Here is a 25,400-nt window from a genome sequence, read left to right on the forward strand (position 1 = left end):
CTCCTCACTGTGGTTTCTGCCAGAGCCGCATTGTCATCTCTTCAGTTCCTGGAAATGTACCCTACTGTCTCCTGCCACAGGACCTTTGTACCTGCTGTTTCCTCTGCCTGGAATGTTCTTCTCCATCCTCCAGCTCTCACTACACAGAGCTGCATGTAGTTTACTGCTCACTCTCAAAATCTCAGTTTAAATACCATTTCCTCAATGAAGTTCAGTTCAGTTCAGTTACTCAGTCGTGTCTGACTCTTTGCGACCCCATGAATTGCAGCACGCCAGGCCTCTCTGTCCATCACCAACTCCCGGAGTCTACCCAAACCCATGTTCATCGAGTCAGTGATGCCATCCAACCATCTCATCCTCTGTCGTCCCCTTCTCCTCCCGCCCCCAATCCTACCCAGCATTAGGGTCTTTTCCAATGAGTCAACCCTTCGCATGAGGTGCCCAAAGTATTGGAGTTTCAGCTTCAACATCAGACCTTCCAATGAACACCCAGGACTGATCGCTTTTAGGATGGATTGATTGGATCTCCTTGCAGTCCAAGGGACTCTCAAGAGTCTTCTCCAACACCACAGTTCAAAAGCATCAATTCTGCGGCACTCAGCTTTCTTCACCGTCCAACTCTCACATCCATACATGATCACTGGAAAAACCATAGTCTTGACTAGACGGACTTTTGTTGGCAAAGTAATGTCTCTGCTTTTAAATATGCTATCTAGGTTGGCCATAACCTTCCTTCCAAGGAGTAAGCGTCTTTTAATTTCATGGCTGCAATCACCATCAGCAGTGACTCTGGAGCCCAAAAAAATAAAGTCTGACACTGTTTCCACTGTTTCCCCATCTATTTCCCATGAAGTGATGGGACCAGATGCCATGATCTTAGTTTTCTGAACGTTGAGCTTTAAGCCAACTTTTTCACTTTCCTCCTTCACCTTCACCAAGAGGCTCTTTAGTTCTTCTTCACTCTCTGCCATAAGGGTGGTGTCGTCCGCATATCTGAGGTTACTGATATTTCTCCCGACAATCTTGATTCCAGCTTGTGTTTCTTCCAGCCCAGCGTTTCTCATGAAGTTAATACCACTTAAATATTGTTAATATAAAAATCATTATATTACTTTTTAAATTATTTTTTGAAGTATAGTTGATTTATAATGTGTTAATTTCTGCTATACAGCCAAGTGACTCACTTTTACACATATATGCATTCTTTTTTATATTTTTTTCCATTATGGTTTATTCCAGGATATTGGATACAATAGTTTCTCATGCTATACTGTAAGGCTTTGTTGTTTATCCATTCTATATATAATATCTTACATCTGCTAACCCCGGACTCTCAGTTCATCCATCCCCCATCTCTACTCCCCTTTGGCAAATATGTTCTCTATGTCTGAGTCTGTTTGCAGGCAGATTCTTTACCCATTGAGCCATCGGGGAAGCCTTCTGTTTTGTAGGTAGGTTCATTTGTGCCATATTTTAGATTCCGCATATAAGTGATATCATATGGTATTTGTCTTTCTCTTTCTGACTTCACTTAATATGATAATCTCTTGTTGCATTTATGCTGCTACAAATGGCATTATATTGTTTTCTTTTTTATGGTTGAGTAGTATTCCACTGTCTGTTTGTAGCATATCTTTTTAATCCATGCATCTCTGGATGCACATTTAGGCTGTTTCCATGTCTTGCTGTTGTGAACAGTGTTGCTATGAACACAGGGGTGCATGTATCTTTTTGAATTAGAGTTTTGTCTGGGAGTGTGCCCAAGAGTGGAATTGTTGTATCATATGGCAACTCTATTTTTAGTTCCTTGAGGAATTCCCATACTATTTTCCATAGTGGCTGTGCCAATTTGCATTCCCATCAACAGTGTAGGAGGGTTCCCTTTTCTCCACATCCTCTCTAGCATTTATTTGTAGATATTTTAATGCTGACCATTCTGAACAGGGGCTTCCCAGGTGGCTCAGTGGTAAAGACTCCACCTGCAAAAGCAGGAGATGTGGGTTCTATCCCTGGTTTGGGAAGATCTCCTAGAGGAGAAAATGGCAACTCATTCCAGTATTCTTGCCTGGAAAATGCCATGGACAGAGGAGCCTGGCAGGCTACAGTCCATGGGATTGCAGAGTCAGACATGAATGAGCACATACACATTCTGACCGGTGTGAGGTGACATCTCATTGTAGATTTGATTTACATTTCTCTAGTAATTAGTGATATTGAGCATCTTTTCTTGTGCTTATTGGCCATCTGTAAAAACAGTATTAAATTATCGTAAGATATTATCTATTATTCATAGCATGATGTTAATGATTGATCTGATTTCTTCACCCAGGTGAGGCTTCTGCATTGCCTCTTTATCACATGTCATAGCATTTAACAGCTTTTGTTATTGTTGTTTAGTCACTCAGTTGTGTCTGACTCTGTGACTCCATGGACTGTACACCACCATGCTCCTCTGTCCATGGGATTTCCTAGGCAAAAATACTGAGTGGGTTGCCATTTCCTTCTTCAGGGGATCTTCCCCACCCAGGATTTGAACTCATGTCTCCTGCATTGGCAGGCAGATTTTTTTTTTTTTCCTACCACTGAACCACCAGGGAAGTCCTTAAAGCTATACTTTTACCTTATTTGTGTGTTTATTTGCTTAATATTTGCTTATTGCTCCATGACAGCAGTGACCATGACTTTTTTTGTTCATAGTTTCCTTCCCTGGGTCTGTCATGGGGCCTGTATAAATTTTTCTTCATAAATGCAGGTTACATGATTGAATGAAAGCCAGAGATACTCAGATATTTGCAACTTATTCTTTTAGGAGCCGATGTTATTAGTCTTCAGTTTCAACATATTATCAATAGTTCCTTTAGTAGCATCTTCTTTCATCTTGCAGGATGAGCTCAGTGGCTAAGCTACACACTACTCACTGTTTCTCACACAGAATAAATGACCATATGCTCATCCGTATTAAATACTTAAAAAAAATTTTAATGGAGTATAGTTGCTTTACAATATTGTGTTAGTTTCTACTGTAAAGTGAATCAGATTATATGTATACATATATCCCTTCCTCTTTAGATTTCCTTTCTATTTAAGTCACCACGGATCACTGAGTATGGTTCCCTGTGCTATACAGTAGTTCTTCCTAATAAATGTAATACAATTGGACATCAGCATGTCTTGGAACATTGTTTTTTCAATGTTTTGGGCCACGAGCCAGTTTACCTCATGACTGATATAGACACATGTGCACACACATGACTGAAAACTCCAGAAGCCAGTATTTTCCCTGGCTACATGCAGCATATTAATTTCTATTCTTTTCTTTTCTATTTTATGCTATTCTGTATTATTTATTGATTAATATGGGTTAGAACTAAATTGATTTCACAATTAGAAAAGGTTTTTTTTTTTCTAGAAAATATTCTATTTTTAAAGCTGTGACTTTTCATAGATATAAATGTTAAAATCAAGTAATAAATTAAGATTGGATAGACATTTTATTTCTGAGTCAAGAAAATTATTTTAACTAAAGAAAGTAAAATGTTTTTGAGGGTCTAAGACACAATCTCATTGAGAGTATAAGAAAGTTAATATATCAAAATTGTTTTCCAGCTAGTACTGGGAAATATTAGTTTTGAGAACTGTTGGCTGTTTTGAAAAGTCCCTTTTCTTCGTATCTAAGACTATGTAGTGCAGTAGGGATATTAAATTTGGTTTTGAGTCCCGGCATCAGCGGGGTCAGAAAGGTTTTGATAATGTTTTGATGAAACTTTGGATGGAGAAAGACAAACTAGAGAAGAAAAATTTAAAGGAAAGAGAAACTCTTGATGTCTGTTTATTTCATGACCTTGGGTTTGTACAGCCAATTTTTGAGGAGTAAAGCATAAAACACCAGGTTGGTGGGACCCACGGCCCATGGAAGTGAGGATGGTTAGTGTTAATGCACTTTCCTGTTTATTTTTAGAATAAGATACACAATTTGTCATTAAGACAGCTAAACTTGAATAAGACAAACTTTTTTTTAGAAAAGGTTTTAAAAGAAAAAGATACATTTTCCATTCACCTTTAACTTTTATCAGTTCACTGTGACCATTAGCTGTTGGGCTTGCTAAGTACTGTCTTACCCAGAGGTTTGCATTCACATCACTTTCTGAGCTGATTGTACGTAGACCTCTCATTTGACATCTCAGCCTAGCAGTTCAGAGTAAAAGTGGAGGAAAATGGCCTTATGAGTCTTGCCCCCAGTAAGAAGGGTAATTCTACTAATCTTTTTGGTTTCCTTTTTTTCTTTGCCAAAAGTCATAAGATTTTTTCTCCCATAACTAGTGCAGCTAGTTTAATATACATACTTTTTTTCTAACAGCTTTTTATAATTAATAATTTAAAATATGATATAGAGTACTTGAAATTATGTCTTCATATAATGTTCTTAAAGATCCAAAACCCTCCTATAAAACATTTTCAACAAAATGTAAGCAATTGCTGTTTGATGTTTAAACTAGTTTAATCAGATTAATTTGGTTTAAAAAAAAGGACAAATAATGCTGAATTGTAGGGGCAGCATTAATTTTCTTCTTATTCTTCTCTCCCTTTCAGGTCAGCTATATGCTTCTAGTTTGTGCTTTTAGCTGCAACACATCTTTAGTAATTTATGAGAGAGATTCTGTAACATTGGCTAAAAATGGATGTGAAAGTAAATGTAAAGTGAAATTCTACAGTTCTGACTTTTTGTCATAGGAAGTTAGGAATTTATCCTTTATGAAAATTGATGGAAAGATAGACCCTATAGAAGTGTCTTTCCTTTCTCTCTCTTTCTCTTCTTCCACTTGCTAATACATCCTTGGAAACTCAGCTCAGCCAAAGCCTCTATTTGAAGTCACCTTCATATCCCTAGGAAGTGAATCTCTCTTTACCTAGCATTCCCAGTATAGGTAGTTAGTTTTACAGTAGTTCATCTAGTCATATGTCTGTCTCTCCCTCTGAACTATAGTCATCTTTAAGACAGGTACCATCACATAGCCATCTTGGGCATCCTTCTGTATGACACTGTTTATAAGACAGTCTTTACCCAATAAGATTTGATGATTGAATAATAAGTTTCCATGTCACAAGTTCTTAAGTATAGTCATGCCCCAGATCATTGAGCTAAACAAAGCAGAGAAGAACGAAGAGAAGAAAGAACAAATAGGGATCCAGCAAACCCAGTGTCAGAGGAACTGACTAAATATTATATAAGGACAGATTTAGAAGTTCACTCTCCCCCAGAAGGATATATAATGGTCATTTAAAGTGTTAAAATATTTCAAATATCTGAGAAACATACATTCTATACATCAGTCTTTTAGTGTGTGCCAAGTAATCAACATTAATCGACTTTACATGTTCATCAGCTGAGCCACACAGGTTTTCTATTTTCATGAAAAATCACCTCATGATGCTACCTTAGCCCCCTCTTCCTCTTTTCCCGGTAAATCAGACACAGATTTTAAGCTATCACCCACGCAAAATTTATCTGTGACTAAAAAGACACATCTGTTATTTTAAAATTAAATTTAAAAAACTGATCTATTTAATTCTCATGCCAGCTGAATTTCTAGCATCTCTAAGAACAGGTTGGTAAGAGTAAAAAAATGGGACTTCTCCATACCAAAAAAAAAAAAAAAAAACCACATTTAATGTAAACCTTTAAACCCTGGCCTTGGGAATAAGGGGCTTCCCAGGTGGTGCTAGTGGTAAAGAACCCGCCTGCCAATGCAGGAAATGTAAGAGACGCGGGTTCAATCCCTGGGCTGGGAAGATCCCCTGGAGGAGGGCGTGGCAACCCACTCCAGTATTCTTGCCTGGAGAAACCCAGTGGGCAGAGGAGCCTGGCAGGCTATAGTCGATGGAGTCTCAGAGTCAGACACAACTGAAGCGACTTAGCACGCACCCATTTGGAAATAAGCACAGCATCTGATTTTTAGTTTTAAGGTTGTTTTTTTTTTTTTGCTGTGATGGGAGGGGCTTGTATCTTGATGTGATCTGACTCTCTGAGGTGAACCCACTTTAAAGAAAAGTTTTACTGGCCATTCTTATATAAACAATGAGGTCCTGCATGACAGAGGAATCAGGAAAGAGATAATATAGGAGAAACTTCGCTTTCTGCACTGAACTGTTAAGGTGATTCTTTAATTTCAGCCACAAATGTTTCTTACAGAGCCTGTCACTGTGTTGTGTGAGTTTATGTATTATACATGATTATTGATTAGGTTGGTAAATTTAAGGAATCCTGTAGAAACATCTGATTTCAGGAGAAATCTCACTGGTCAGAAGATGCTGAGTAGTTGATGCTGAACAGTGGCTGAATTTTGATTGTGATTCTTGTTCACAAAGCCTTGTCAGTGATGTCGTGGGAGCACCCATCAAATCAGAGCATCAGTCGTTTCTATGCCAGAAGTCACCCATCTGTCACCTGCTCAAAAGAATACAAAAATTATCATCATGTTTACATGCTAAACACATGAAGCATCGTGTACCGTATCAACTGTTTTCATCTCCTTCAAAATTTTCATTCTTTACATATTCTCTCCCACCAGCATTCAGGAGTAATCAGCAACAATCACCGTGATTAAGGGAAAACTATGGGGATGGAAATAAACATCATCTTCTACAGTTTCACATTTATAATGTAAGCCTTGAGCATATCCTTACTGTGATGACAGGGGTCTGGGCAGGATGATTAATATGAGACCACACCAGCCCTCGCTCAGTAGATCTTACAGGAAATAGACTACTATCTGTGGGAATAGCATGATTCATCACTTTATGTGGGCTGAAAGGGGACAGGTAAAAGTATTTGCTACTTACACCTTTGGCAGAAAGCTATAGCCATTATGTTCCTAAAAGCACTTTGATGCGCTTCTTCCCTTCTCAGGTGGAGGGGATGAGAACTTGTGTTAAAGCAGGGATGTTTAAAGGGACAGTATTAGCAATGCGCAGAACAAGTTTGAAATGCAAATTTCCAAACAGTCCAAAACCAAGACTCTGGAGATGAGACCCAGAAATCTATGTTTTGCCAAGCTTTCTAGTTGATTTGGATACTTGCTCAAGTTTGAGAATAACTGTATTAATGTATAAGATATAATGAGTAATACACTTGTAATGTCCCTCTTGGAAGTCATGATATTATAATACACCTTAGGCTAACTTTTGTTTTGAGTTGATGTCCATCATTTAGGGCACGTATTTGAAGATATCTGTAATGGTAAAATGTCATTATTTAAAGCCATGACACTACATAAGACTTTGTGATTATTTTTAAGGAAAGGCCCTCCATTGGGTTTGCATTTTTTAAAACTGGGCCTGGAATTGAGTTTATAAGAGGAGCATGGAGAGAACTGAATTGCTCTAAATAATAAAGAGAGATTATATAGAATTTTCTTGGACAGGGTGGGAAATAGAGGGAGAGAGACGGGCGAGCAAAGAGTGAGAAATCTAAATAGAATGGCTCCATGAGAATTCTTGGAGGGAAGGAAGTAGAAAGATCTTTTCTCTCCCACCCACCACACACAGGACTTTGTCACATAGATCAGAGTGCTCTACTGCATGCTAACTCGCAGAGTTGTACCTCTCCTTTGTCTTCATTGCTTCCAATGGGTAGACTGGCCTCTCTTTAACAAAATGGCCCGTTAAAAATGTAATCTTGTGACTGAATGAATCATTTGATCAATGTGAATTTCTAGCCTGTATGTCACATCTGCCTAAAAGGACATAGCCTTTTACACGGCTAAGATAGACTTTTTATGGTAGCCTCGAGATCAAGCTCTCTGTCACACTCCACGACTATCAAGGAGGAAACCAAGTTGGCCACAGTTCACATAATCATTGCACGTGAGAGCAGAGAGGACCTTAGAGATAGTATTGTCTAACCTCTTGATCTAACAGATCGAAAGCCTGAAGGGTAAATGAGTTGCCTCTGCTAAAGAGTGTGCATGGTTTCACAGCACAAAAGCCTCTCAAGGTCCTTTCTATCAACAATATAGAGAAAGGCATCAGATGGCCTTGCCACTGGCAGTCTCCACAGAAGAATCTGTAGTAATGTAACATTAACTCCTGAAAAGCCTAGGAGCTGGAATTATTGATCATCTCAGGGTATCAGGGAAATATTAGAGATGATAGATTTTTAACAGTATCAGCTTACATGAGTCAAAGTGAATTTTTTAAAAATGGTTAACCTATGAGGATATTGGAGAAGGAAATAGCAACCCACTCCAGTATTCTTGCCTGGAGAATCCCATGGACAGAGGAGCCTGGCAGGCTACAGTCCATGGAGTTGCAAAGAGTTGGACACGACTGAGCGACTAACACACATGAGGACATTAGTCAGGATCCAGCTTTCTTCTTCAAATGGTACAAAGGAAACTTGAAGACTAATATTGCAGCTATATGATTATATATGTGTGTGTATGTCTATATATGTAATGAAATTCTTCTACTGATTTTGTAGATTCTTAGTTACACTACATTTTTAAGCAACTGCTGAAGATACTTTTTAATTCAAAATGCAAAACACACAAACCAAAAGATCTTTTAAATGTTTCATGGTCCAAAGATTAAGAAGATGGTGATATCTATCAAGATTGCCGGGAGAAATATCAATAACCTCAGATAGGCAGATGACACCATCCTTATGGCAGAAAGTGAAGAGGAACTAAAAAGCCTCTTGATGAAAGTGAAAGAGGAGAGTGAAAAAGTTGGCTTAAAGTTCAACATTCAGAAAACTAAGATCATGGCATCTGGTCCCATCACTTCACGGGAAATAGATGGGGAAACAATGGAAACAGTATCAGACTTTATTTTTCTGGGCTCCAAAATCACTGCAGATTGTGATTGCAGCCATGAAATTAAAAGACGCTTACTCCTCGGAAGGAAAGTTATGACCAACCTAGATAGCATATTAAAAAGCATTACTTTGCCAACAAAGGTCCGTCTAGTCAAGGCTTTGGTTTTTCCAGTAGTCATGTGTGGATGTGAGAGTTGGACTGTGAAGAAAGCTGAGCGCCGAAGAATTGATGCTTTTGAACTGTGGTGTTGGAGAAGACTCTTGAGAGTCCCTTGGACTGCAAGGAGATCCAACCAGTCCATCCTCAAGGAGATCAGTTCTGGGTGTTCATTGGAAGGACTGATGTTGAAGCTGAAACTCCAATACTTTGGCCAGCTCATGCGAAGAGTTGCCTCATTGGAAAAGACCCTGATACTGGGAAGGATTGAGGGCAGGAGGAGAAGGGGATGACAGAGGATGAGATGGCTGGATGGCATCACCAACTCAATGGACATGAGTTTGGGTAAACTCTGGGAGTTGGTGATGGACTGGGAGGCCTGACGTGCTGTGATTCATGGGGTTGCAAAGAGTCGGACACGACTGAGTGACTGAACTGAACTGATACCTATCAAATGAAATTTCACAAGTGGGATAATCTGTAAATGCATTAAATAATGCTGCTTCCCTTTTAAAAATTTAATAATACTTAAATAGAGGGAATCAATTAGTGAACATTAGTTATGTTGCTAAATATATTGTGGTTGCTCATGTCCCTCAAAGACCCTCCCATCAGAAAGTTCTTCCTTGGCTATATTCCTCTCCCTCTCCCCCTCCCTCAGCCTGGTAAGTGTTCCTGGAAACCACCAGCTTCCCCAGCTCAGCGCCTTAGTAGATGCTGGGCTTCTTGCTGTGAAAACCCTAACTCCCTGTTCTCTGCCCCATTCCCTTCCCTGTGGGCTTTCCTTGTGGCTCAGTTGATAAAGAATCCGCCTGTAATGTGAGAGACCTGGGTTCGATCCCTGGGTTGGGAAGATGCCCTGGAGAAGGGAAAGGCTACCCACTCCAACATTCTGGCCTGGAGAATTCCATGGACAGAATAGTCCATGGGGTCACAAAGAGTCAGACATGACTGAGTGACTTTCACTTCTTCCTTAGTCCCTGGTGGCTCAGGTGGTTAAGTGTCTACCTGCAATGTGGGAGACCAGAGTTCAATCCCTGGATTGGGAAGATCCCCTGGAGAAGGAAATGGCAACCCGCTCCAGTATTCTTGCCTGGAAAATCCCATGGACAGAGGAGCCTGATAGGCTTCAGTCCATGGGGTCGCAAAGAGTAGGACATGACTTGAGTGACTTCACTCAGCTGAGAAATAACAGAAAAACTGAAAGAAAAAGAAAAAAAAAAGACTGGGAAAAGAAAGAGAAATTACTGTGAAACTCTTGCCAGGCCCTTGTGGCAGCCACTACTGGCTTGGAGGTCTTGGGTAAATTCCCCTGTGTCTTTGGGACTCAGTTTCCTTATCAAAAAATAATGATCACCATAGCACCTACTTCTGGCCATTGTGAGGATTAAGTGAGTTAATGCATGTAAATGTAAATCACTTGAAACTGTGCTTCAGTCAGTTCAGTTCAGTTAAGTCGCTCAGTCGTGTCCAACTCTTTGAGACCCCACAACTCGCAGCATGCCCTCCCTGTCTATCACCAACTCCCGGAGTCCACCCAAACCCATGTCCATCGGGTCGGTGATGCCATCCAGCCATCTCATCCTCTGTTGTCCCCTTCTCCTCCTGCCCTCAATCCTTCCCAGCATCAGGGTCTTTTCCAGTGAGGCAACTCTTCGCATGAGGTGGCCAAAGTATTGGAGTTTCAGCTTCAACATCAGTCCTTCCAATGAACACCCAGGACTGATCTCCCTTAGGATGGACTGGTTGGATCTCCTTGCAGTCCAAGGGACTCTCAAGAGTCTTCTCCAACACCACAGTTCAAAAGCATCAATTCTTCGGCGCTCAGCTTTCTTCACCATCCAACTCTGACATCCATACATGACTACTGGAAAAACCATAGCCTTGACTAGACGGACCTTTGTTGGCAAAGTAATGTCTCTGCTTTTAAATATGCTATCTAGGTTGGTTATAACCTTCCTTCCAAGGAGTAAGCGTCTTTTAATTTCATGGCTGCAATCACCATCAGCAGTGATTTTGGAGCCCCCCAGAATAAAGTCTGACACTGTTTCCACTGTTTCCCCATCTTAGTACACAATAAATGCTCAGTGAAAGTTATATGATAACAATAATACTATTAGCATTTTTAGGTTAGTACCAATTTTTCTGTGGGTAGTTCTTGTCATTGATCAAGGCATAGAACATGACGTGTAGTTGATATTCAATAAATGCTTTTTGTGTATGTGACTGGATGATTCTGTCTTTGAATGTGAAAGATGAAGACATTTGATAGCTATTGATCCTGACAGATAGAAATTCTAAATAATCTTCCACGGACAAGTGCCACATATTTCAGGAATATCAATAATTCAGGATGAGCATAGTTATTGATACTGGTTACCTTTTAATTGTAAATTGCTTTATTTATCAGTCTATGCATGATTCCATTTTAAACACCTCACGGATGTTATGAAATGAAAATCGAAAGGTGGCAGGAAATGGGAAGGTAAAAATGAACAAGGATTTTCTGACATGGTACCTTGATGACACCCATAACAGCAGCTCCTGGTAAAACCAGATGGGAGGAAGGGATGTTTAACTTTTTTTTTCGTTTTTTGGCTGCTCAGCCTATGGGATCTTAGTTCTCCAAACAGGGATTGGACCTGTGCCTCCTGCATCAGAAACTGAGTCTTACCACTGGACCACCAGGGAAGTCCCAGCGGTGTTTAGTTTTGACATACAGAGAGTTCTGGAGGACACCCCCTTTGTGGAGGGGGGATTAGATTTATGCTGTGTGGCTCAGGACCAAAGGCTAAAAATAACTGGGGAGACTAGTTAGATCACTGGTAGAGTGAGATTTCAGAAATGGCAACAGTGACCTTATAAAAAGAGTGAGTCATTGGAACTATTAAATAGAGAGCAGATAACCACATGTGAAGAATGCTATTGAGAGGATTCCTGTGTGGCCTGGGAAACTGAATAACCTCTGTGGGGTTCCAACACTAAGTGTTTAAAGGAGGGCAAATAAATCAATTGATGTGAGTTCTGGTCCACTCAGGCAGTGTGACCTTGGGCAAGTCACTCACCCTCTCTGAGCCTTCTTGCCCGCATAGTTGGTTTAAAAATATCTACCTGTTCTAAATGACTTTTTTAAAAAAAATTACATGAATTGAGGTATGGCATTGTAACATGTTGTTAAGGCATACTTGCTTTTTCTGCGTATTTGTAATTTCCTGCACATTCATTAAGTGTTCTAATCACTGGAGACTGTGCTCAGCATTGTGATTTATTTTAATCAAATGGGTTATTATTTTCCCTAGGAACTTTTTTGTGGAAATTATATTTACTCAAATTAAAAAAAAAGACTTTGCTATCAAAGTGAAAAGCTTTGCTCAATAAAAAATAAATTTATATCTTATTTCTTTTTACAGATGACTTAAGGTAGGTTATTTTTCTGATAAAACACACCCTCTTCGGGTTATTTTAAGACATCGTTCTTCTATTGAATTTTAGACTGTCGGAATTCAGTGAGTGAAGTTTATGAGCCTTTATTCATGCTGATAAGGAGATTCTCATCACAACTTTCTATAATTTGCTTTTCAACTTTGTAGAAACTGAATCAATAGTCTGTGATGGCCCTCATGATTTTCCTGCTCTTCAAGGACTATTCAATTAGCTTGGATTAATTTTGCTAGAAAATCCTTAAGCAGTTAATTTTTATGGAAATTAATGGCAGTTTTATTTTGGAACCATGTTCTTTCATTTTAATACACAGGATGTGGTTGACTGCTTTCACTGATGCACTGATACCTTTAGGAGAAGAATAACTACTCTGCTGAGTGATACCGTTTTGTCATTCTTTTGGAGGTAGATGGCCATGACCAGGTCCGAAGGGGCAGTGGAGTTTGTAGGAAAGAAGCATTGGAGAACTGACACTGAGCGCCTTACTGTTTGGCAGATTATTCATTTAATTTTCACACTGCTGTGGGTGTGGAGCATATGAGCTCCATTATCTTGGTGATAAAACTGAAATTCTGAGAAGTTGTTCACATTCCCAAAGTTCTAAATTTAGTAAGCCATAGAGACAAGATTTGGATCCAGTTTATTCAGATTCTAACGCTCATCACCTCTGCTCCATCATGGACTTGTTCTAGCCATAATGATTAGAGCCCCAGAGATGGTCAGTTCTTACCCCAAAAACACATGTATGTGCAACGCCCCCACCCCACCCAATAAACACATGCACACCAGTTGTTATCAAAAGTTATCTTCACCTTGACTGTGGTACCTTTGAACAATGAGAAGAGCCAGAATGGTCAACACAGGCTGATTTGTTTATGCTAAGGAGATTTTGCGGTTTCACATTACACCTTTTAGAAACTAACTGTACCAAACACACTGTATTTTATTTTTTGAAAGAAGTTAGGAAAATGAAAGAAATATTCTCTTTTGTAACCATCTGGCATCTTAAGATAGTGAAAGCAGGTAGCAGTTGTGTGCATATTTTGTTTTATAGAAAGACTTCTAAAAATAATATTGCAGGATATAAGCTGGTGTTTTTATTTTTTTTGAATGAAGGATAATTATAGTTTAAATGAGAGACTGTGGAGTACATTTGTAAACTATCAGTTATTTTCCTTTATATTTATAAAAGTAGTATGGGAAAAACATTTTTTTCCCCCAATCAAAAGGTTTAATGCTTTTAGGTAAAAGAAGGCATGACCCTTTTGTTGCTCGAATTGAAACTGTGCTGAATGGACACTTTCTACCACACATGACCCAATGGAAACAGCACACAGGCCTTAAGCTGTGTATATTGCACTGTCAGCTCTGACCTCAGGGCTTAGTTTACACACAGTTATTTTATTTGCCAGGATTTGTGTTGGAATTGGACTTCACTGGTGGCTCAGATGGTAAAGAATCTGCCTGCAATGCAGGAGATCTGTGTTCAATCCTTGGGTTGGGAAGACCCCCTGAAGGAAGAAATGGCAACCCACTCCAGTATTCTTGCCTGGAGAATAGCCATGGACAGAGGAGCTTGGTGGGCTACAGTCCACGGGGTCGCAAAGAATCGGACATGACTGATCGACTAAGCACAGTACATATTGGAATTTATCTATTTTTATATACTTGCCTATCCTACCCACCTGAGAACAATTTGTGAGCAGGAACTTACTCATTTTTAGATCTCTAGAGCCTAGGATGTGTTAAATCCTTAATAAATGTTTGCTAATTGACTGTATTATAGTTGGATGACTTATTCATCCACCTTTCTTTCCAAAAAGAAGTTCATCTTAACTAAAGGAAATGCTGTCAGCTTTGGAATCAGCTTGGGGGTAGGTGATGTCAAAGTCCCTACCTCTCTTGTGATTTAATTTACCAACCTGCCCCTGACACTTGAACTATACCTATTTTTCTTTTTTCTCTCTCTCTTGTTTTTTTAAACTGAAATAGAATTGACATAGCACTGTGTAATGCTGGGGCTTCCCTGGTGGCTCAGACAGTAAAGAATCTACCTGCAGTGTGGAAACTCAAGATCAATCCCTGGGTCAGGAATGTCCCTTGGAGAGTGGGATGGAAACCCATTCAGGTATTCTTGCCTGGAGAATTCCATGGGCAGAGGAGCCTGGCAGGCTACAGTCCATGGGATCGCAGAGTCGGGCATGACTGAGCGGCTAAGCATACATGCACACACTGTGTAAGGGTAAAGTGTAAAGGGTGTTGATGTGATACATTTATATGTTGCAATATGATCCTTACCTTGGCACCACGTAACACCTCTGTCACTCTCTATCACATCCTTTTTTCAAATAACCCTTTACTTCCTTCCTGATATTGAAAATCAGCTTTCCCGTGAAGACATTGCTTCTTTAGCAGACTTCTCTAATGATGGCCATGCTTTCTTTCATTTCTCCAGATTCATAGGAACTGTTGCTAAACGCTCAGAATTCTTCATATACCCCTCAGACACATCTGAACATGTCTGTAAGTGCTCCCAATAGAAATACAGTGCTAGTCCTCAGATGTCATTGAAGATGTTCCTTTAGCCACATTAAAAAAAAATTAAAAGTATTAATTTTATTTATTTTAGTCTAATATATCCCCAAATTATCATTTTAACATGTATTAATAGCCAATATGAAAATTTTTAATGATATGTATTCCATTTTAAAATTCATACTAAATCTTTGAAATCTGGTCTTCATTTCACACATTCCAGCACATCTAAGTCCAGAGTAGTCACATTTCAAGGGCTTAATAACCTCTTGTGTCTAACAACTACTGTATCAGACATCTGGTTTCAACTATTGTTCCCCTGCGATTTCTCACCATTTCAAAGCCTTTCTCTTACACCACCTGATCTTCATTATCTTCGCTGTGACCAGTAAGCACTTTTTGGAATTATACTAGCATCAGCTGCTGTCCAGTTTCCCCCTATTCCTTTTCCTGTCATCCATCCTGTGGTCCTGCCATCTCTCAGTGGCTTAGCTCATCCCCACCTCACTCCTCACCATCTTCACTCCTAATTTCTCTTAACCTGCACAGTTCCTTTCTCTGAGCACAGCTCCTGGCATTCTGTTGTAACCTAACATTGTACTTTGCCTCCTTTTTGAACTGTGGGGAAATCATTTTTACAATTATTTCAGAAATGAGCCTGTGAATTACCAGCAAATACAATGGCCTCAAACCTATTTGTGAACTGTTGCTAATAATAGGAGACTGTAGAGAAAATCATCCAGATGAAAAAGCAGTCCTTGCCTTCTCCTCCAAACTGAGGCTTAAAGGCAACAGTGAGAGATAGGAAATAGCAGAAGCCACTACTGAGTCCAGCCCTTTCATTCTACTGAGGAGAAAATTGACACTCAGAGCAGTTATGTGACTTGTCCAAGATCACAGAGCTATTAAATGGCAGATTTGATCCTGGACCCGGCTCCCCTGACTCTAGGCCTGACATTTTTTTTTATTCATGCTGAATCAATATGGTACTTGTGTAGTTACCATAGTAGAACCATTACCTCCTGGAGATTCCACAGGTCAAGAGTAGAGTTCCCAGCAAGGCTGCCTTCACTTCAGATACCATTTGCAAGTTCTGGGTTTCTCCAGGCCACCTTCACTTATGATCAGCTGACTACAAATTCAGGGGTTCCTATAACCTCTTCAGGTTTGATGATTCACCAGAATGACCCAAAGAACTGAGGAAAGCACTATTGTTTATAGTTACAGTTGTATTATAAAGGATACAAATCAGAGAGTCCCCTGGACTGCAAGGAGATCAAAGCAGTCAATCCTAAAGGAAATCAATCCTGAATATCCATCGGAAGGACTGATGCTGAAGCTGAAGCTCCAATACTTTGGCCACCTGATGCGAAGAGCTGACTCATTGGAAAAGACCCTGATGCTGGGGAAGATTAAATGAAAGAGGAGAGAGGGACAACAGAGCATGAGATGGTTGGATGGTATCACCGACTCAATGGATATGAGTTTGAGTAAGCTTGGGGAGTGGTGATGGACAGGGAAGCCTAGTGTGCGGCAGTCCTTGGGGTCTTAAAGAGCCAGACCCGACTGAGCGACTGAACTGAACTGAACAAATCAGAACCAGCCAAATGAAGAGACTTATAGAGCAGGGTCCAAAGGGAGCTTTCAAGTGTCCTCTTCTTAGAATCAGGACAGTGCCTTCCAGACACATCAGTTTGTTCATCTACCAGGAATCTCACCAGAGCCTTAGGTCCAGAGATTATATTAGGGTTTTTATTGCATAGACATGGCTTACTGAATCATTGGCCCGTAGGACTGAATTCAATCCTTAGCCCCGCTTCCCTCCCCAGAGGTCAAGTTTTTTTATAACAGGGCTTCAAGTCCCATCTTTGTAATCTCATGGATGGTCTTTCTAGCATTGCTGGCCTCCAACCAGAAACTAGGAGCTCACCTAGAGTTGCTTCATTAGCATAAATTCAGGCGTGGTCTGAGAATCTACCATGAATAACAAAGATATTCCTGTCACTTGGGCAGTTCTGAGTTTGGAAGCTCCCTTCCAGGAAACCAGGACAAAAGCATTCTTCATTATATATTGGAAAAGACTCTGATGCTGGAAAAGATTGAGGGCAGGAAGAGAAGGGGGCAACAGAGGATGAGATGGTTGGATGGCATCATCAACTCAATGGACATGAGTTTCAGCAAACTCCAGGAGATGGTGGAGGACAGGGAAGCCTGGCGCGCTGCAGTCCATGGGGTTGCAAAGACTCGGACACAGTTGAGCGACTGAACAATTATATAACATTCTTTGTTGTGCATTATTATACAACAGACAGAAATTCAAAACCTATTTGGCTTAGGAATTTTACTAAAAAGATAGCTGGTCCAAAGATAAGAAAGTAGCAACTGAAAGAGGCAAAAAGAAACAAAATAAAGCCTGCCTGTGAAGGGGATCTCCCTAACCAAAATGCAAGTTCATCTTTTTGTTAGAAGGGCAGCTGCTCAGGGTGGGAAAAAAACATGAATGAAAACGTGGCTAATTCCCATTTCTCATCCAGGCCCGTTCTGGAGGACATGACATTGCAGATGGATTCAAATTGCTCAGGATAAGGTTGATGTCACCCGTTCCTTGCCTTGAGGGCTTTGGCAGTTCCCTTTTCATTACCTCATAGGTGAAGGAAGATCTTTGCTAATGAAGTTCTTTCTGGTGTCTCCTGGGCAGAGGGTAAATCTCATAACAGATATTTGTTCAGTTGCTTACTGTGTTTCCTCCATCAACTTCCATGATCCCTGTAGGATTTTTCAAGTTGAAACAAGCGTTTACTTGTGTTGAATATCTAGTTAAAACCCAGAGCTTAATAAATAGACAGCTTGTGTTGAAAAAGAAGGAAAACATTGGGACCAAGTTAAGAAACATTCTTTAGGGATCTTGATAATTTTATAAGTTTTTGTCACTTGCTGTTTTTCCTGTTAAAAAATTTTATTTAAGCATGATTTTAAATTCACTGAAGTGTTTATTGGGCAAATATGTCTTTTAGTATCTGGCATATGGAGGGCACTGTGCAAGATACTTATTCACAAACATGACCGGGACCTCATCTCCCCATTTAGATCTGCTGCCAGATGATTATGATACAGTGTGGCAAGTTCAGTTAATACAGTTCTTTCTTGTGTACTGTGCCAGCACAGAGAACTTAAAGGACTCCTGGGGAGCCCAGATATAAGGGTCAGAGAAAGTTTCTTGGAGAAGGTAGTGTCTGAACTAAGTATTCAAGGATGAAAAAGTGTTTTGCCCCAGAAAGAACGTGGCCAAAGCCTATTCCAGGTGGCACATAAAGCATCAGCAAGGGCTTTGGGGGTAAGATGGAGCATGTGTGTTTGAGAAACAAAAGCCATATTGTGGACTGTAAAGTGAGTTGTAAGAAGTGACCTGAAAAGATAAGAAGTGATCACACTTTATGCCACCTTAAGGAGACTTTGGAGATCTTGTAAAAGACGAGATCAAGGATAAGAAAGTACCATTCAAAACAAGGTCCTCTCATATGAGCATACAATCTGCAAGAGAATATTTAGTACACTTTGGGAGAATGAGTAATGCTGCTGGGGGAGGGTTGATGAGGTTAAGACTGGAAAAAAATAACCTCTGTTAAAGGTAACTTATGCAAGGGAGAACAACGTACTGTAGGGGGAAAAAAAGCCCACTGAACATCACGCAAATCTGCTAAAATTTACATCTGGGCTGTGGTTTAATACTGTGCACAGTAAAAGTTGCTGAGTGACTTCGCTTCAGTATTCAGATATTTCCAAATCTAAGAAGGAAAGCAGATTTCACTGTGATGGAAAGCATTGCTGCACTATGTTTAGTAGATGGTGCATTTGTATGTCCATCCACTAAAATGTAAGCTCTGTGTAAGTTCCATGAAGGCAGAGAACTTCTTCCTTATGTTTCCTTATGATGTCCTCAGAGCCTGTTATAGCAGCTAGCATATAGTAGGCCTATTAACTTTTCAATTAGTTTTTGTTAAAAGGACTGAATATGCAGAAACTAAGATGTATACCCTGGTTAAAATATGTAGAAGAAGGAGTTAAATAATTGATGTTATGCATTTAGTAGGATAAATGAATTTCAAAATCAACAAAATGCTAGGCTGATTTTATTCTCAGACTAGAGTTATGTGCGGGGAAAATGTCAGCAGTCATTTCCATATAATATGACAGAATTTATTTTTAGTTTAATTACGCACAAGTGAGCTCATCTTATACTGTAGATTTCTCTGGAGAATTAACATGTTGATGATCCCAAACTCCTCTACAGCTCCTCTGGGAAGAGGTACACTCTTGTTCGTGCTTTTATATTGACATAAGACTTGGAAAAGTGGTGTCAGCCTCCATGTATGTTGACTGTACTTAAGAAAATGGTTAGGTCAGATCATCAAAAGGTACTTTTCTATGGAAAGTTAGCTCAGCTAACAAGCCCAGTATACAGGAGAAAAATTAGATCAGAGGCTGAAAGATGTTATAGAAAAGATTCTTAATAAAAATGGCAGTTGCCACCTATGAGAATAATGTCATCCCTAGCTGGGTTTACTGTCACTTAAGCACATTAATAATCTGTGAGTCTTTTGTCTCCCTCTGATTTTAGCCCCTTGAGCCTAATGCCTTGGATATTGTTTCTTAGCATATATGATCTTTATCCTTCTGCTCACATGACGAAGAGACTCAATTCAGTGTTGGTGCCCAAATAAGTGACCTGTTTGCTCCAGTCTTAGAGCTGAAACATAGGAGTCCTCAAAAATTACTTGTTTGAGTGAATCTCATTTTATTTTATTGTTTTTTTTTTTAGTAATTGAAGTATATATTTGGTTTACAATGTTGTGTTATTTTCAGGTATACAGCAAAGTGATTCAGTTATACACATATATGTTTTTTCAGATTCTTTTCCCTTATTGGTTATTACAAAATATCAAGTATAGTTCCCTGTGCTATATAGTAGGTCTTTGTTGGTTATTTTATATATAGTAGTGTGTAGATGTTAATCCCAAACTCCTAATTTACCCCCCACTTTTCACTTTGGTAACCACAACTTTGTTTTCTACATCTGTGGGTCTATTTCTGTTTTGTATATCCTTTCATTTGTATCGTTTTTTTTTTTTTTTTTAGATTCCACCTATAAGCATCATATGATATTGGTCTTTCTCTATCTGTCTTCCTTGAATGAATCCCTTCTTAGAAGTTAAAGCAGTTAAGCAGTTGATGGATTGAGGATTCTTTTCCAGGGAAGGAATTAGTTATTAGAGTGGCAGAGTTTCCAATTCGCCACCTTTCTCTAATGACGCATGAAGTAAAAGCAGCTAATAGATGGTTAGACTAACAGAGTGATTGTCTGCTAGTTTGTGCTTTTGTTGTTCCTGGATGGGTGGGATCTTCTTGGGGCTGTCTTTGGGGTTGTAGATCATAGCTGAGATGCACAGGACTCCTGGTTCTTGGGTTCCACTGCCTTTACCAAATTTGCTGGTGGCCAGGATCCTTTGTGTTGTCACTTAGTCTTGTTGGATGGTGGTTGAAAAGCATAGCTCTTTGATGCTCTCAGCATGTGAGAGATGAAAGGTAGTATTTAATGACTTTTCCTTACCTATAAAAATGCATATATTTTAAACACTGTTCAAAGGAATTTCACTTTTTCTTCTGTTACAGTCTTTGTGATCAATGAGTATGGTAATGTTTAGCCATCAAGTCATACAAGTTCAGTGTTCTATTTAGTTATAAGAAGCCTTCAGAATTTGGCAGGAAGCCTACAGAATAACCTGTAGTTGGTATTGGAGCCCTATAACAGTTTTACAAAATTCTAAAAAGAAAGGTCCCCAAATTCCATGGTATTTAGCGGAATTAAGGGAGAAATTATTGGATGCAGTGTTCAAAAAGTCATGGAACTTTCCTTTATAGATGTTTTACCTACTTTTCTCAGATTTTTAATTTCTGGAATTGCATTCTTTACCCTCATCCCACTTGTGACCCTTTATTTTAAAAAAGAGTGTACTTGTGGCTCCTCTTATATTTTCTAAACCTAAGATAGTCTCCTCCAGTGCAAAAAAGGGCAATCACACCAATTATTTTTACTTAGAGATTTAAATAGTGCTCACAGATTTTAACATCTCTCCTACAACATTGAAATAGACACCTACTCCCTATTTCTCTCCTGTATTTCACTGTCAATCTTTCTCTGCAAGCATGCCCTGGTTTTCCTTTCTTCATTGTTCTATTCATTGTTTAATTACCTGCCAGAGGGATCCTCTTCATTATCCCTCTGGATAGTCCAAGAACGTTAGGACCTCCCAGTCATGCAGTATTCATTCTTTTTCCCTGATGCAATCACTGACACTGATGGTCACCTCTTCACAGTATTTCAGCTTTCCCTCTGCCTCAGGTCATCTCTGTGACATTACCTGGCTGTCATTTAGCTCTTGGACTGCTGCTTCTCTCTCTCTTTCTTCCTCCAGTCCTTAATTTTAGCAAATTGTAAGGTTCAGTTCTTGGCCTCTTGCTTTTATTCTTTTACTCCATTTCCTGTGAAGAGGCTTACATTCTGTTCCCGTTGCTTTCAGTATCCATGTGAAGGTAATCCATTTAGAAAGCAATAGAGTGAAACACAGCGTAGGGGGGCGGGAGGAAGAGTACATTGCGTCTTAGGAAATATTTCACTGCATGCACATTGGTGGTTGTGGCTTTTCCAGTTCTTCTGAAATCCATCATTTGATAAGAATTGGTAGTATATCCCACGTAGGTCCATTGGAGCTGCTCTAAATTAGGCTAGATTCTTGGAGCCAGGAGAGATCCAACACACCAAACCTCCCTTTGTTTTACATCCAGGATTAGACCTCTTCCCTGACAGACAGTGATAGGGATAAGAGATCTCTGAATAACCTGTTTGGTCAGTATATGAATCTGACTAGAACTCCCCTCCTTCTAAGGATGAAAACAGGGGAACTTCTAAGTATGGGCCCACAAAATCACAGTGCAGGCTAAGGGGAAGAAGCATCAAGCTGAAGGATCAGAAGAAGAGAGTACTTCTGAGTATAATTTATTACAGGAAATAGCGTGCTATTTTAAATAACTTAGGCATCCTCATCAACTAAAAAGAAACAGAAGCTCATTAACAGCGCAGAAAGCCCAAAGGAAAAAATACTTTGAGGTAAAAAAAAGAACCTGGATGACAGGAGGAAAAGAAGGCATGGGGGAAAAACCAAATGAAATGACAGAATTAAAATTTGCATTGAAGTGTTTAAGGAACAGAATTGGCATAATGGAAAATACAGTTAGTCATGTGTAGGATAACCTTGACATGGTCTTCTAGAACCAGAAAAAAAATTGCACTGAGATGAGAAAGACAAATGAGCAGGTGATGGGAGGGAAGGGCTAGAATCAAAGGTCCTCCTATGTTAGGATCTGGGTATATAAGCATGAATAAGACAAGTTTCCTGTTCTCCATGTTCTCACTAGCTAGTTAGGTAAATAGATCTAAGGGAGGCTTCCTGAAAGAAGTAAGATTTGGGTTGTCCCAGACCGCCTGACCTGTCTCTTGAGAAACCTGTATGCAGGTCAGGAAGCAACAGTTAGATCTGGACATGGAACAACAGACTGATTCCAAATAGGAAAAGGAGTACGTCAAGGCTGTATATTGTCACCCTGCTTATTTAACTTATATGCATCCTGAGAAACGCTGGGCTGGAGGAAGCACAAGCTGGAATCAAGATTGCCGGGAGAAATATCAATAACCTCAAATATGCAGATGACACCATCCTTATGGCAGAAAGTGAAGAGGAACTAAAAAGCCTCTTAATGAAAGTGAAAGAGGAGATTGAAAAAGTTGGCTTAAAGCTCAACATTCAGAAAACTAAGATCATGGCATCTGGTCCCATCACTTCATGGGAAATAGATGGGGAAACAGTGGAAACAGTGTCAGACTTTATTTTTCTGGGCTCCAAAATCACTGCAGATGGTGATTGCAGCCATGAAATGAAAAGACGCTTACTCCTTGGAAGGAAAGTTATGGCCAACCTAGATAGCATATTAAAAAGCAGAGACATTACTTTGGCAACAAAGGTCCGTCTAGTCAAGGCTATGGTTTTTCCAGTGGTCATGTATGGATGTGAGAGTTGGACTGTGAAGAAAGCTGAGCGCTGAAGAATTGATTCTTTTGAACTGTGGTGTTGGAGAAGACTCTTGAGAGTCCCTTGGACTGCAAGGAGATCCAACCAGTCCATCCTAAAGGAGATCAGCCCTGGGTGTTCATTAGAAGGACTGATGTTGAAGCTGAAACTCCAATACTTTGACCAGCTCATGTGAAGAGTTGCCTCATTGGAAAATACCCTGATGCTGGGAAGGATTGGGGGCAGGAGGAGTAGGGGATGACAGAGGATGAGATGGCTGGATGGCATCACCGACTCTATGAACATGAGTTTGGGTAAACTCCGGGAATTGGTGATGGACAGGGAGGCCTGGCGTGCTGCGATTCATGGGGTCGCAAAGAGTCGGACCCGACTGAGTGACTGAACTGAACTGAACTGAACTAGTATGGGTAATACTTGAAAAGCCAAAGATGAAGGAGGAAAGTTGTTGTAGGAGAGTGGCAGCTTGGAAAAAGAGATAGGACAGCATAGGGTACTCATTTACAATTAAAAAGTATTTCTCAAACATCTTCTGTGTGCAAACTCCCAGTTCTGGTGTTAGCAATACAGAAAAGGTCTGTTCTTTGTGGAGCTTATGTTCAAGAGGGAGGGAACCAGAAAGGGAACAAATACATACATAATTTCATATTGTGGTATGTTCTATCAAGGAACCAAATCAGATTGATATGGTAGAGTGTAGCTGGAGGTGGGAGGACCACTTTAGATAGGGTGGTCAGGGAAGGCTTCTTTTGTAGAATAGTAACATCTCAGCTGAGTCTTCCCAGGTGGCTCAGTGGTAAAGAATCCACCTGACAATGTGGAAGACTCAGGTTTGATCCCTGGGTAGGGAACATCACCTGGAGAAGGAAATGGTAATCCACTTTAGTATGCTTGCCTGGGAAATCCCATGGACAGAGGAGCCTGGTGGACTATACAGTCAATGGGGTCGCAAAACAATCAGATATGACTTAGCAACTAAACAATAACAACAAGGTACAGGCTTCCTTGGTAGCTCAGACCGGTAAAGCATGTGCCTGCAATGGAGGAGACTCGGGTTCGATCCCTGGGTTGGGAAGATCCCTTGGAGAAGGAAATGGCAACCCACTCCAGTACTCTTGCCTGGAAAATCCCATGGATGGAGGAGCCTTGTAGTGTACAGTCCATGGGGTTGCAAAGAGTAGGACACAACTGAGCAACTTCACTCACTCACTCACTCACTCGTGAGCTGAGATAGAAATGCTGGGATGCACCCAGCCATGGAGGGAGTTAGAAGAATCTTCTAGAGAAAAAGCAGAGCAAGTGCAAAGGCACTGAGGTAGGCATTTCAGCATATGACCCACAGCCTCATTAATTTGGGGAGACCTGTTGCTAAACTTCTAATTTATATTTGTTCTTATTTTCTTACAAAGATCAAAAGAAGCATTTGGTCTTGGAAGTTACAGTGAGCTTGAGTCTGTTTTCAGCTCTGCTAGTAATATCTTAAGACCTTTGGTCAAGTTGTTTAACTTCTCTTGACCTCAGTTCTCTGATCTGTGACATGAGAGTAATGGTTGGGTAAACATACCATCTGCCCGTGGGGATACACAGTGGTATGTAGTGAGGACAACCTACAGACAGAGCAAAGACAGTTCTCATCTTCCTGGGCTATTAATTTCACTAAGGGTTTGGGGAAGATTGTATGTGAATAATATTCTGCCCTAGAATACAAAATTCCCTTGCTTTTTAAAGATTAAAAAGTCAAATGTCAAAGATATTTCATACTTTTGACAGGCCACTTTAGGCACGATTTCCATTCTCATAAACATTTCCCTTGTGGTTTTCAGTGGAAAAGTTTGAAAAGCATTCATCTAGACACTCTTGTAAGGTTTTCTTCCACCTATGATTCTATGACCATGATTCTTTTAGAAGTTTTTTGTCTTTGAGTTTTTTATTGTTAATTTTTTGCCTCTATGAATGAATGAATTATCCAATGAATATTGCTTAATGTTGCTTTTAACTTAAAGGAAGTCCTTTTCAATTCACAAAAGAACTTTAAAAGCAAACATCAAGGGTATTAAATATCAAATTTTAAGAGAGGGAAAAGAATCTTATAAATTATTAATAGTAAATGTTGTTTAGACTTTACAGCAATAATCACTCTCTAGCTGGGTCTTGGGGCAGATATTCTGCCCTTTTGGTCAGAATTTAAATTTAAATGCAGTCTTGTATTCTAAAAGTACAGTTCTTTTCCCATAATGTGGAATTCAACAAATAGCTTCCAGAGGATTTTATCAAGATACTTTTAACTATAGGCAATGGAAAACTCCACATA

General features: G+C 39.8%; 1 protein-coding gene across 1 annotated transcript in view; it reads left to right on the forward strand.

Annotated features, from left to right (window-relative positions):
* GRIP1 (glutamate receptor interacting protein 1) overlaps nt 1-25,400 on the forward strand; it is a 755,429-nt gene that overhangs the window by 126,551 nt on the left and 603,478 nt on the right. The gene's annotated exons all lie outside the window — the stretch shown is intronic.

Source organism: Giraffa tippelskirchi, chromosome 4, assembly GCF_054371585.1.
Source record: "Giraffa tippelskirchi isolate mGirTip1 chromosome 4, T2T-mGirTip1v1.2.pri, whole genome shotgun sequence".
NCBI lineage: Eukaryota > Metazoa > Chordata > Mammalia > Artiodactyla > Giraffidae > Giraffa > Giraffa tippelskirchi.